The sequence below is a fragment of the Mobula hypostoma genome, chromosome 10, assembly GCF_963921235.1.
Source record: "Mobula hypostoma chromosome 10, sMobHyp1.1, whole genome shotgun sequence".
NCBI lineage: Eukaryota > Metazoa > Chordata > Chondrichthyes > Myliobatiformes > Myliobatidae > Mobula > Mobula hypostoma.
The window spans coordinates 3,956,915-3,970,547 of NC_086106.1; the positions used below are offsets into that span (position 1 = coordinate 3,956,915).

Genomic DNA, 13,633 nt, shown 5'->3' on the forward strand with positions numbered 1-13,633 from the left:
TTACAATGTACACATAGTGGCTACTTTATTATGATTTGGGGTCTTCTACTGCTGTAACCCATCCACTTCAAGGTGCGATGTGTCGTGTGTTCAGAGATGCTCTTCAGCCCACCACTGAGGGTATCTGAGTTACTGCTGCCTTCCTGTCAGCTTGAACCAGTCTGGCCATTCTCCTCCGACCTCTCTCATTAACAAGGTGTTTCCGCCCACAGAACTGCCGCTCACTGGGTCTTTTGTCTGTTTTTCGCACCCTTCCCTGTAAACTCTAGAGACTGCTGTGTGGGCGTGAAAATCCCCGGAGATCAACACTTTCTGACATACTCAAACCACCCCATCTGGCACCAGCAATCATTCCACGGTCAATGATCACATTTTCCCCCCATTCTGGAGTTTGGTCTGAACAACAACCGGACCTCTTGACCGTGCCCGCATGCTTTTATGCATCGAGCTGCTGCCCCGTGATTGGCTGATTTAGATATTTGCATCATCGAGCGGGTGCACAGGTTTACCTCACAATCCGCCCGCTGAGCTGACTCCAGAAGGGGCATTTAACCAAGAATCCCCTTTCCACTTCAAGAGGGTAATAGAATAAGTTTATCTTTGAACAACCAGTACGAGTAAACTAACTTGTTTCTGGTTCACACATCGCCTCGTTGAGGAGGCTTGCTCTTGCAACTACAAAGACATCAAGCCGAGGTCTCGGTGGATATCATCGATGCCGCGGCACTATCTCGAAGTTCAAGGCTGTCAATTTCACAAACCCAGCGTCTCTAAAGTAGATCGAGTGAGCTCGGGCTTCGGAGATTAGGGGTGACTTGGTGGAGGTGTACGCTCTGAGGCGCAGTTCGCATGGACAGCCAGAGAACTGTATCCCAGGGCGGAAATGAGTAATGCGAGGCAGCACAACTTTAAAGCAACACCTACAAGATGCTGGAGGACCTCGGCAGATCAGGCAGCATCTGTGGGGAAAAGAGTAGACAGTCGACGTTCGGGATCGAGACCCTTCTTCAGAGCTGATGTGTAGGAGGGCAGGGTTAGACCTTAGAGGGTCGGCACAACGTCGGAAGGCTGAACGGTCTGCGGTGCGCTATCACGTTCTGCGTACTCTCTCCGCCAAGGCTGGTTCCTACCCAGAAGTTCCCAGAGCTCAAGACTCGCATTTGTTTTCAAGTAGACGGTCGGGAAGGAAAGAGTTAATGATTTCGCCCCCGATCTGATGAATCGCGGAGACTTTAAGAAAAAGCTTAGCGCACGCCTGGAGCTGCTTTTGAACCACTTCCTGTTTCTGTGCGCCCATTGAAAAGAAGCTGTCAGAGCGCTTTGAAAGGCTACACAACAGACTGGGCACCGCGTCCTGTCTCGCTGCCTGCGATTGTCTCGGTCGCCTTCAAGGCAAAGCGCAGAGGGGAGCGAGAGAGAGTGAGAGTATGACAGGGAAACTCGACTGACTCAGTCCAGACTCCACCATCGCACTCGCTGAGTTCCGAAAGAAAGTGAATGCGTCCTGACCTGCGTTCCAGGATTCAAATTAAACTGAATTAGATCACGCAACATGGTCGGATCAACGCGTAATCACTTCGATGGAAATTTCCCAAGCTTGATTCAGGACGTGAGGATTTATTTTTTATCGCAAAGAACCAGTTTAGTAGTTTAATTCTAACTCGGACTGGTCATTTTGAACTGGTGAGGTTGATCGGACACCGGCAGCTCTGAAATCCGGGAAGACTGGGCATTCTCTCTCTGATCGGATCCGTAACGTTATCGATCGGGCTGGAAGCGCCGCTGACTCCGACCAGCATCCCGCTGCGAAGGTTTTCCATTTTTCTTCTTTAATACCCGGGGGCTGCACGGGAGGGATGGGGAGGTAGGGTAGGGGACACTCAGGGAATCGGCCCAGTTATCTGAAGGTGAGGTTTGTTACTGAAAGTTCAACGCATTTGTACTTAGGTGAAATCGATTTCAGTTAGTTAGGTATCTCTGTGTCCCAGTTCTCTCCCTCCCTCCCTCTCTCACTCACTCCTTCTCTCCTCTCTCCCTCTCTCTCTATCTCTCTCACTCACTCCTCTCCCTCCCTCCCTCTCTCACTCACTCCTTCTCTCCTCTCTTCCCCTCTCCCTCTCTCTCCCACACTCTGCCTCTCTCTCTCCAGCCTTTCTCTCCTTGTCTCTCCCGTCTCCGTCCCTCTCTCCCTCTCTCTCTCCCGCACCCTCTCTCCTCTCTTCCCCTCTCTCTTTCTGTCCTCTCTCTCTCTCTCTCTCTCTCTCTCTCTCTCTCTCTCTACCTATCTCTCTCTACCTCTCTCTCTCCTCCCCTCTCTCCTATGCTAAATGTCAACGCTCTGGAATATATTTTAATATCTGTAAATTTATTTGCGGTGATGTTACGGTGCGTGTGGTGTTGTGCACCTTGGTCCAGAGGAAAGCTGTTTTCTTTGGCAGTATACGATTGAATGACAATGAACTTTAACTGTGTCCCCTTCTCCCTCTATATATTTCTGTCTCCCACTGCATCTCTCTTTCTCTGTTTTCGTCTATCACTTGTTCTCCCTCTCTCTCTCTCCCTCCCTCCCTCTCTCCCTCCCTCTCTCGCTCTCTCTCTCTCTCTCTGCCTTTTTCTTCAGCTCTGAGTCTCTGCCTGCATCTTGAAATGCATCACAATTAAGCACCGGGTCCTTCTCCTTGTATGAGAAGGGACTGAAGACTGTGTCTTCATCCATACAGGTTATATACAGGTACCCTGGACTTGTGTCCCCCCCCCCCCACCCACCTGCACCTCACCATACAGGACCAGTTCCCAAAGCTCGATTCCCTGACCAAGGCTTTGACCGCATCCCCCTCTGCCAATCCTCTTGGACTTCCCTACGTCAGGACAGAGGTCTACAGTTGCTTTGGCACTGGCATTGGTGAGGAAGTGCAAGAACTGGCCCTCAATTGAACCCAACCTCACGCATTTAGTTCCAGTGAAGTTATAGAGTCACACAGCCAGGAACAGGCCATTCAGTCCATTACATCCATGCTGATCAGCAAGTACGTGCAGGCCGTTCCCAGAGTAATGATATCCGGCTTATGAATGCACCCTACCTGCACCCAACGGCCACTTTATTAGGTACATCTGTACACCTGATCTTTAATGCAAATCAGCCAATCATGTGGCGGCAGTTCAATGCATTAAAGCATGCAGACCCGGTCAAGAGGTTCAGTTGTTGTTCAGAATGGGGAAGGAATGTGATCTAAGTGACTTTGACACTGGAATGTTTGCTGGTGCCAGATGGGGTAGTTTGAGTATCTCAGAAAGTAATAATCTCCTGGGATTTTCACGCACAACAGTCTCTAGAGTTTACAGAGAATGGTGAAAAACAAAAAAAAAATCTAGTGAGTGGCAGTTCTGTGGATGAAAATGCATTGTTAATGTTCGTGGTCGGAGGAGAATGGCCAGACTGATTCAAGCTGACGGGAAGGTGAAAGTAATTCAAATAACCACATGTTACAACAGTGGTGTGCAGTGGAATAGCTCTGAACGCACAACATGTCAAACCTCGACGTAGACGGGCCACAGCAGCAGAAGACCAGGAACATACACTCAGTGGCCACTTTATTAGGTACAGGAGGTGAGTGGTGGGGTGGAGATACGTCTCTACCAAAGGAGGTGTAAGACACTCTTTCCCTCCGCGAGCCTGCAGGTCACCCTTGGACAAGGTGTGGCACCTGTTTAGCCCCCCGATCAGGGTCACGTGAAGCCATGGGGGCAGGTGGTGGACGGTCGTACGAGCAGCCGGTGCAGATCACAAGTCCTGGTTATGTGACCACTGACACCAGGCAGACAATCTCTGAAGAGTATTGATGATAATGGCTGGGGGTCACCCGTCTTGTAAAGACAGTTCTGTAGAAAAATTTGCCAAGAACAATCATGGTCATGGAAAGACACTGATCGCCCACGTCATACGACACGGCACATAATGATGATGATCACTGAGTATATGAATGAGTTACCATAATATTACTAAACTTGAAAGCCTTCAAAGTCATACATTAACTCCTACAAACACAGAGCTGATTTCTTTTCTCTCTCCACTTTAATACACGGTGTTTCTTGTCAGATCTATGTGCATTTGATGTCATTTATTGTAATACTGTGGAGGTCTGGTTACCATATCAGGTGATATTTTCTGTCTATTAGACTCTGCAGTTCATGTTATGATGTATTTCTGGTTATTCCTCTGTTGTCGTTATTTTGTGCGATTTTGATCAGGGCGGATTGGCGCTGTGGCCGGCAGCCAATGAATGAAACCGCACTCACTCGAACTGAGCTGAACATACCCAGAGTGTTTCACTGACTCTGCAGTTTGATATTTTATATTCTGTGTTTCTCACTCATTCTTTTTTTTTTGCTATTTGCTCAATTTGTTCTTTTTTCTTGCGCGTTGGGCATTTGAAGTTTTTCTTTGAGCAGGTTCCATGGTGTTTCTTCGTTTTGAGGCTGTCTGTGGGGAGGAAAAATCTCAGGTTGTATATTGCATGTATACTTCAATAATAAGTACACTTTGAATTTTTAAACTTAGTACAAAGATATGTTGGCATTGGAGGGAGTTCAGAGGAGATTCACGAGAAGGATCCGGGAAATGAAAGGGTTAACCTGTGGGGAACACTTGATGGCTCTGGGCCTTTCCACACTAGAATTCAGAAGAATGAAATGGGATTAAAACCTATCGAATATTGAAATTTCTGGATAGAGCGGATACGGGGAGGACGTCTCCAAGAGTGGGAGGGTCCAGGACCAGAGCCGGACAGCCTCTGAACTGAGAGACATCCATTTAGAACAGAGATGAGATTTCTTTGCCGGAGGTTGATGAATCTGTGGAATCTGTTGCCACAGACGGCTGTGGAGGACGAGTCATTGGGTATAAAGCAGTTGTTGATAGGTTCTCGATTAGCAAAGGCATCAAAGGTTACGGGGAGAAGGTAGGAGACTGGGGTTGAGAGGGGTGATAAATCAGCCATGATGAAATGGCAGAACAGACTGGATGGGCCGAATGGCCTAATTCTGCTCCTAATGTCTTATGGTCTAAAATTGACTTACGGATGTCTGTAAAATTGGAATCTATTCGCCTGTATCGTATACGAACTTATGAGCAATTCGCTCCCAGTCCCTTCCTTATACTTCGATGATTTAAGTCCCGCCTGATGAAGGTCTTGGCCCACAACACTGACTGTTTACTCCACCCTATCGATGCTACCTGACTTGCTGAGTTCCTCCAGCATTTAGTGTGTGTTCCTCAAGATTTATAGCATCTGCAAAATTATATCTGCTGCATTCAAATTCTACCTTTTTACAGGACTATGCAGAAGTCTAAGGCACATACATATAGCTAGGGTGCTTAAGACTTTTGCACAGTACTGTAGTAATTTTATGTATTGTGCTGCCCTGCTGCAAAAAACAAAAAACAAATTTCATGACGTGTGAGTGATGATAAACCTGATTCTGATCTGGGTCTCTATTGTGGACTGAGAGTGGGAAGGAGACAGGGTGAGGAGAATCATGGTTGGGAAAAGAGGAAGGGAGAGGGGAGGGAGCAGGAAGCACCAGAGAGACATTCTGTAATGATCAATAAACCAATTGTTTGGAATCAAATGACCTTGCCTGGTGTCTCAGGCTGGGTGTGTCTGCACTCGTCCCTGGTCTTCCTTCTCTGCCACCCGTCCCACACCCCTCCCTTGTCTCCCTCGCCATTCCTGACATCCTTTGCTCCCACCAGATTTACAAACTCGCTCTCCGCTCCACGTTGACAAGTACCGTACTGTGCAGAAGTCTTAGGCACCCTAGCTATATATATGAGGCTAAGGCTCCTGCACAGTACTGTACCTCCACCATTTCTCAGGTAGCGTGCTCTAGATTCGAACCACCCCATAGGTGTAAAGAATCCTACCCCTTAAAACCTACTGGCTCTTCATCTAACCCTCTGCCTTCTAGTTTCAAATACTTTTGCCAAGAGGAAAAGTTTCCTACGACTGACCCTATCGATGCTTATAGTTCTGCATACCTCCATCCCCAAGGGACGTGGGGAAGTGAGTCTGGAGCAGGGCATTAGACTTGATACTGCTCCTAGATCCTGCATCCTGTTTAATTTCCTTTGGCTTCCCATCTGCACCTCTGGGTCCTCAGAAACCAGGGCGGCAGTGATGCCCGGCCCTGTGCCTCTGGGCTCACTTTCATGGACTTCAGGTGTGAATGTTATTTGCTTATCTTTATTGTTTGCATGATTTGCTCTTTTTTTTGCACATACTGGGTGTTTATTGGTCTTTTTCTCAGGGGTTTCTTGTTTTGTGGCTGCCTGCAAGGAGGCGAATTTCAAGAGTATATATCGTGTACATGCTTTGATTATAAATGCTCTTTGACTTTGAATGCCCTATAAATGTGAACTGATATTAAGACATAAGACCGTCAGATACTGGAGCAGAATTAGACCGTTTGGGCCCATGGAGACCGCTCCGCCACGCGATCATGGCTGATTTATTTTTCCCTTTCAACCCCCATTCTGCATGGTGGTGTAGTTGCATTAGTACGGGACCACGAGGCGAGGGGCCCCAGGTTCGAATCCGGCCCCTTGCACGCTTCCCATCCCTGCTGGGCTGAGCGTCGAGCTAGCAACTTGCTCTCGTAAAAAAAAAGACTGAAAAAATGCTAAGAAGTGGCAAAGTTGCTGCCTTACTGTGGCACGAGACATGGAGAGGATTAACATGGCATCAGTCCCGTTCTCCTGCTTTTTTCCTGAACACCCCGCGGTGTCGCTGTCACTGTCCAAGAACCTATAACCTCCGCTTTAATCACACCCAGTGACGCAGCCTCTGCGGCAGTGAGCATAAAGGCAAAAATTCACGGGGCCCCTGGGCCTTAAACATTTTGCCAGGATTTCCTTTGCCAATGTTTGTTCTTGGAGTATCTGGGAGGCCCTGCCTTTCAGGTGCATGCGTCCAGCAGGCAGGTGTGGCTGTCTGGGTAAATACACAGCCTGGAAGTTACCAGGGTGACTGACACCCAGGAGAGTGTGGCAGGGAATTTGACTTTGCACCCGGCTGATCGGCATCTGCGCCTGTTACCGGCACAGCCTGCTGTCTGGAAATCAGCAAATCAGTCACAGGAGTCTCAACTTGGGGAATAGGGCCATTACAGAAGAAAGACCCCAGGGAATGAATGACGGAAAAACGCTAGAACGCCCAAAGACCCCCTCCCAACGCGCTTGCTCCAGCAAAAAACATCAACCCCCCCTTCCCGTCCACCATGCCCCCACAGACCATGGTCTAGAGTCCATCAAATGCTACTGTCCATCCCAACACTTCTACATCTCAGGCAGCTCTCTTCCTCCCCCCTCTCTTTCTTTTATAAATATATAAAAAGAGAGAGAGAGAGCCTGTCTGAGTTGTCAAAGTGTAGGGATGAACAGTAGTTTTTGATGGGCCCTAGATCACAGTCTGTGGGAGCGTTGCTATTGCTTGCATGGGGGTGGGGATTTGATGCTTTTTCTGCAGCAAGTGGGGGTGGGGATAATGCCATTTGCTGCTGCTTGTGTATGGGATTGGGGTTGGGGAGGCTTTGGGGTTCTAACGTTCTTCCTTTGGGGTGTTTTGTATCCTGGGTGTCTGTGAAGAGTAAGAAAGTCAGGTTGTATACTGTATACATTCTCTGATATTAAATGGACCCATTGATATAAGATTTCCATTTATTCTCTGTACCCCAGGGAATAGAGTCCTAATGTATTCAACCTATCCCTGTGACTCAAGTCCCCAGCTGGAGTCACTGGTAACCTTCTGCTGCCCTTGAGGAGGTGGTGATGAGCTGCCACTTTAAACCACTGCAGTCCTTCTTCTGACCAAAGTCAAGCATTACACGCAAAAGTGCACGTATGCACAGGTGCAATGAAAAACTTACTTGCGGCAGCGTGAGAGGTCCATAACATCAGATCCACAATATCCCGGGAAAAAGAATTAACCATAGTCATTTTTACTAGAAAGAACATAATCAGAACAGAAACTCCACTGTTGTGCAAAGTGTTCAAAGGTCTACACCAGTGTAGTGATTAGGGACGTGCCGGTTGGTTCAAGAACCAAACAGATGCAGGGAAGTAGCTCTTTTTATTTATTTGTTGGAATAGGCGCTTCCAGACCTTCGAGCCACACGGCCTGGCAATCCCCCGATTTAACCCCAGTCTTATCACAGGACAATTTACAATGACCAATTAACCTACCAATTAGTATGCCTTTGGACTGTGGGAGGAAACCGGAGCACCCAGAGGAAACCCACGCCATCACGGGGAGAACGTGCAAACTCCTTACAGGCAGAGGCAGGAATCGAACCCGGGTCATCTGCGCTGTAAAGAGCCGGGCCAACCACTATACCTGTCTCATAGCAGTGGGATAGAAGCTGTTCCTGAACCTCATGGTACTTGCTTTCTGGCTTTCAGGCTTATGGGGTTGACTGGATTGCTCTGAGAACAGCATCGATTCAATGGGCTGAGTGGCCTCCTAATTTTTTTAGAAAGAGGAGGTGAAATGTGAATTGCTTCTGTTATGGGATTTTGCTGTGTGAGGAACTGGGTGCTGTGAATTGGGTTATTAATCGCCACATGCACTGAGATATGTTTCAATCTTTTGTTCGCCTGTCACCCAGACAGATCGTTACCTGCATAATTACATTGAGACAAGCAGAAGGCGGAATAAAGAGTTACACTTACAGAGAAAGAGCAGTACAGGCAGGCAGTAAGGTGCCAGTGCCACGGTGAGGTAGATCGGGAGTTCAGGAGTCCGAATAAGAGGTCAACTGAGCAGTCTGATATCAGCCGGACAGACACTGTCCTTCAGTCTGATATCAGTGGGACAGACACTGACCTTCAGTCTGATATCAGTGGGACAGACACTGACCTTCAGTCTGATATCAGCAGGACAGACACTGACCTTCAGTCTGATATCAGTGGGACAGACACTGACCTTCAGTCTGATATCAGCCGGACAGACACTGACCTTCAGTCTGATATCAGCGGGACAGACACTGACCTTCAGTCTGATATCAGCCGGACAGACACTGACCTTCAGTCTGATATCAGCGGGACAGACACTGTCCTTCAGTCTGATATCAGCCGGACAGACACTGTCCTTCAGTCTGATATCAGCCGGACAGACACTGTCCTTCAGTCTGATATCAGCCGGACAGACACTGTCCTTCAGTCTGATATCAGCCGGACAGACACTGACCTTCAGTCTGATATCAGCGGGACAGACACTGACCTTCAGTCTGATATCAGCCGGACAGACACTGTCCTTCAGTCTGATATCAGCCGGACAGACACTGTCCTTCAGTCTGATATCAGCCGGACAGACACTGTCCTTCAGTCTGATATCAGCCGGACAGACACTGTCCTTCAGTCTGATATCAGCCGGACAGACACTGTCCTTCAGTCTGATATCAGCGGGACAGACACTGACCTTCAGTCTGATATCAGCCGGACAGACACTGTCCTTCAGTCTGATATCAGTTGGACAGACACTGTCCTTCAGTCTGATATCAGCGGGACAGACACTGTCCTTCAGTCTGATATCAGCGGGACAGACACTGACCTTCAGTCTGATATCAGCAGGACAGACACTGTCCTTCAGTCTGATATCAGCCGGACAGACACTGTCCTTCAGTCTGATATCAGCCGGACAGACACTGTCCTTCAGTCTGATATCAGCCGGACAGACACTGTCCTTCAGTCTGATATCAGCCGGACAGACACTTACCTTCAGTCTGATATCAGCGGGACAGACACTGACCTTCAGTCTGATATCAGCCGGACAGACACTGTCCTTCAGTCTGATATCAGCGGGACAGACACTGTCCTTCAGTCTGATATCAGCGGGACAGACACTGACCTTCAGTCTGATATCAGCGGGACAGACACTGTCCTTCTGTCTGATATCAGCGGGACAGACACTGACCTTCAGTCTGATATCAGCGGGACAGACACTGTCCTTCTGTCTGATATCAGCGGGACAGACACTGACCTTCAGTCTGATATCAGCGGGACAGACACTGTCCTTCTGTCTGATATCCGTTGGACAGACACTGTCCTTCAGTCTGATATCAGCCGGACAGACACTGTCCTTCACTCTGATATCAGTTGGACAGACACTGTCCTTCAGTCTGATATCAGCCGGACAGACACTGTCCTTCAGTCTGATATCAGTTGGACAGACACTGTCCTTCAGTCTGATATCAGCCGGACAGACACTGTCCTTCACTCTGATATCAGTTGGACAGACACTGTCCTTCAGTCTGATATCAGCCGGACAGACACTGTCCTTCAGTCTGATATCAGTTGGACAGACACTGTCCTTCAGTCTGATATCAGCCGGACAGACACTGTCTTTCAGTCTGATATGAGCCGGACAGACACTGTCTTTCAGTCTGATATCAGCTGGACAGACACTGACCTTCAGTCTGATATCAGCCGGACAGACACTGACCTTCAGTCTGATATCAGTGGGACAGACACTGACCTTCAGTCTGATATCAGCCGGACAGACACTGACCTTCAGTCTGATATCAGTGGGGCAGACACTGACCTTCAGTCTGATATCAGTGGGACAGACACTGACCTTCAGTCTGATATCAGCCGGACAGACACTGTCCTTCAGTCTGCACTCGCAAGCTTCTGTACCTTCTATCCAGTGAGAGGGGATGAAGAGAGACTGACCAGTGGGAGGGGGATGAAGAGAGACTGACCAGTGGGAGGGGATGAAGAGAGACTGACCAGTGAGAGGGGATGAAGAGAGACTGACCAGTGGGAGGGGATGAAGAGAGAGTGACCAGAGGGAGGGGGCCTCGATGATGTTGGCTGATAACCTGAAGCAAAGTTCAACGTTCAAAGTATCTTTATGATCAAAGTACATGTATCCCACCCTCTGCTTCCTTGACATTCATTTCCTCGCTGGCATTCACAGTAGAACAAAGAAATAGACTAGAATCAATAAGAAATTACACTCCAACAAAAACTCACCAGCAAGCAATGTGCAAAGAAAAACAAACTGTGCAAACTCTAACATGATAAATCAATTATAATTGGCTGATCCATTAACTAGTAAGTAGATAAATAGATAAATAAATGAATAAATAAGCCATACTGAGAATGTGAGTTGTGGAGTCCTTGAAAGTGAGTCTGTAGGTTGTGGAATCAGTTCAGAGTTGGGGTGAGTGAAGTTATCCACACTGGTTCAGGAGTCTGATGTGTTGAATCAGTTCAGAGTTGGGGTGCGTGAAGTTATCCACACTGGTTCAGGAGTCTGATGTGTTGAATCAGTTCAGAGTCGGGCTGAGTGAAGTTATCCACACTGGTTCAGGAGTCTGATGTGTTGAATCAGTTCAGAGTCGGGCTGAGTGAAGTTATCCACACTGGTTCAGGAGTCTGATGTGTGGAATCAGTTCAGAGTTGGGGTGAGTGAAGTTATCCACACTGGTTCAGGAGTCTGATGTGTTGAATCAGTTCAGAGTTGGGATGAGTGAAGTTATCCACACTGGTTCAGGAGTCTGATGTGTTGAATCAGTTCAGAGTTGGGCTGAGTGAAGTTATCCACACTGGTTCAGGAGTCTGATGTGTGGAATCAGTTCAGAGTTGGGGTGAGTGAAGTTATCCACACTGGTTCAGGAGCCTGATGGTTGAGGGGTAACAACTGTTCCTGAACCTGGTGGCGTGGTACCTGAGGCTCCTGTACCACCTCCTTCCCAACAGCAGCAGCGAGAGGGGAGCGTGGCCTGGATGATGGGGTCCGTGATGATGGATGCTGCTTTACCGGCGGCAGCGCTCCGCGTAGACGTGCTCAGCGGTGGAAAGGGCAGCAGCGGGAAGACTGGATGCGGCCAAAGGAGGGGAGGGTGGTTTGTGTGATGTTCTGGGAGGCGTTCGCAACTCTACTGCGTTTCCTGCGGCTTTGGGCGGAGTAGTATCCTTACCCAGCTAAGGTGCATCCAGGTAGGATTCTTTCTGTAGTGAGTTGATAGTACCCTAGAGAACGAGGGCCAATGGGGATACGCTGACATTCCTTCACCTCCTGAGGAAGCAGAGGTGGCTGTTGCGTCCACTTAGCCAGTCCAGCATTGTTCCACCTGTCCCAACAGAGACTTGGCATTACAAGGTCCCATGCTGACCGTAAAGTGCTTTGCAATAACCCGAGGGCGAGCAAAAAGCTCTACGGAAATGTACCTGCTCCCTCCTCTGTGTGCCAGTGTCATCCCTGTCCCTACAACCCAGCCGGGAATTGCACCTGACACCTAGAAGGCAAAAAGAGATATAAAAATAACTGAGTAACATAACCTCATAACAGAATGCTGGTTTCAGTCCCAGGCATGCAAGGTGATCAGGTCAGTGCAGTCTGTTGTAAGGGCACGTGACTTCGCTGCTGATTACACTGAGATGTACTCAAACACTGGGGACAGCAAAACATTGCAGCCCTGTTTAACACAGGATCTGTTAGTGAAAGCTGAGGAAGGTGATGTACATTCTTGCTTACTGTCCGTTACGCTGCGGAGTTCAGGGCCGCAGTGAAGGTCCTCCATCTCTGTCTGTATGGAAGGATTCTTCGTTGCTGTTTCCATAACAATTTTGTTTGACCAGTCAGGGTTGTTAGCCCTGAGCTGAACCCCTAAACCTGGAGGATCAGTGGACCACTCTTGGTCTTGCTAGGGTCACTCATGACCCGTTTGGCCCTATCAAGAGCCAAAACACAAAGATAAGACTCCGGTCATCTCATTTAACTTCAAAAAATGCATATCTACTGTATGGATATCTACTTACTGTGGCGTGGTGGAGATACGTCTCTACCAAAGGAGGTGTAAGACACTCCTTCTCTCCGCTGGCCTGCAGGTCACCCTTAGCCCGTGTAGCACCTGCTTAGCCCCCGATCAGGGTCACGTGAAGCCATAGGAATGGGTGGTGGGTGGCCGTATGAGCAGCCACTGCATATCACACGTTCTAGTTATGTGACCACTGACACCAAGCGGACAACCTCTGAAGGGTACTGATAACGGCTGGGGGTCACCCACCTTGTGAAGACACTGCCCAGAAGAAGACAATGGCAAACCACTTCCGTAGAAAAATTGGCCAAGATCATGATCGCCCATGCCATACGACAGGGAACATAATGATGATGTCATACAACACGGCACATAATGATGACGTCATACGACATGACATATAACAAACAACTACTTACTGTAATTTACAGTTTTATTATGAATTGAATTGTACTGCTGCCGTATAACAACAAATATCACGACGTATGCCGGTGATATTAAACATGATTCTGATTCTGATTCAGCAATTGTAAAAGCAGGAAAGTTATGTTAAACTTTAGTAAAGAACTGATTGGTTTAGGCTAAGGCACCCACACAAAACACTGGTAGATCTCAGCAGGTCAGTCGGCATCTATAGAGAGGAAATGGACGGACAACCAGTCCAGATGGAGGGTCCCAACAGGGAGCAGGAAAACGCCATTTCCCCCAGTAGATACCAACTGCAGAAGGAATTCAGTGGGTCAAGCAGCATCTAGGGAAAGGAATAAAGAGTGGACATTTCGGGCAGAAACCCTTCTTCAAGTCTCTCCATAGG

General features: G+C 48.3%; 1 protein-coding gene across 1 annotated transcript in view; it reads left to right on the forward strand.

Moving 5' to 3' along the window:
• The first annotated feature begins 598 nt into the window (after window positions 1-598).
• Window positions 599-13,633, forward strand: part of LOC134353218 (G-protein coupled receptor 4-like) — a 110,742-nt gene continuing 97,707 nt past the window's right edge. Inside the window, exon 1 of the mRNA XM_063061240.1 lies at window positions 599-1,811. The gene's annotated coding sequence lies outside the window, so the exon portion shown is untranslated. The remainder of the gene's footprint in view (window positions 1,812-13,633) is intronic.